Below are 388 nucleotides of genomic sequence, written 5' to 3'. Positions count from 1 at the left end.
CTCCAACCAGCCGCTGCAGCAGCTGCTGCGCAGAGACACTCGCTGCTGCTGCGGAGAGGAAGTTAAGCAGATTCGGCAGCGCAAAAAAGAAAAGCTGCTGCTGCTGCAGCAGAAGCTGCAGCAGGTCCAAGACGCACACCAGCTGCTGGACCTTAGCACGCAGCGGGGGGTGCAGCAGCAGCAGCAGCTGCTGCTGCTGCAGCAGCAATACCCGCACCAGCAGCACCTGGAGAGTCCATTCAAGGAGCAGCGGCAAAAGCAGCAGCAACAGACACAGCAGCAGCCGCAGCAAGAGCAGCAAGAGCAGCAGCAGCTGCAGCATCACTACGGAAATGGAGAGGCGGGGCCCCCAGCTAGTGCTGCTGCTGCTGCTGCTGCTGCAGCTACG

This window comes from Eimeria tenella, genomic scaffold (assembly GCF_000499545.2).
Source record: "Eimeria tenella Houghton genomic scaffold, Eth_scaff2935, whole genome shotgun sequence".
Taxonomy (NCBI): Eukaryota; Apicomplexa; class Conoidasida; order Eucoccidiorida; family Eimeriidae; genus Eimeria; species Eimeria tenella.
The sequence above is the reverse complement of the archived record's forward strand: the minus strand, read 5'-3'. Positions refer to the sequence as shown.